This window comes from Mizuhopecten yessoensis, unplaced genomic scaffold, assembly GCF_002113885.1.
Source record: "Mizuhopecten yessoensis strain PY_sf001 unplaced genomic scaffold, ASM211388v2 scaffold7963, whole genome shotgun sequence".
Taxonomy (NCBI): Eukaryota; Metazoa; Mollusca; class Bivalvia; order Pectinida; family Pectinidae; genus Mizuhopecten; species Mizuhopecten yessoensis.
In genome coordinates this window covers 1-472 of record NW_018407310.1, presented here as the reverse complement: position 1 = coordinate 472, position 472 = coordinate 1, and positions in this window count along the sequence as shown.

Below are 472 nucleotides of genomic sequence, written 5' to 3'. Positions count from 1 at the left end.
TAATAACACACAGGGAGAAAGAATCAGCTAGCCAATAGTCCCCCCGACCTAGTTATTAATACATCGGAAGAAAGAATCAGCCAGCCAATAGTCCCCCAACCCTAGTTAATAATACACAGGGAGAAAGAATCAGCCAACCAATAGTCCCCCCACCCTAGTTAATAATACATAGGGAGAAAGAATCAGCAAGCCAATAGTCCCCCCCCGCCCTAGTTAATAACACACAAGGAGAAAGAATCAGCTAGCCAATAGTCCCCCCACCCTAGTTAATAATACAAAGGGAGAAAGAATCAGCTAGCCAATAGTCCCCCACTCTAGTTAATAATACAAAGGGAGAAAGAATCATCCAGCCAATAGTACCCCCACCCTAGTAAATATTACATAGGGAGAAAGAATCAGCAAGCCAATAGTCCCCCCCCGACCTAGTTAATAACACACAAGGAGAAAGAATCAGCTAGCCAATAGTCCCCCC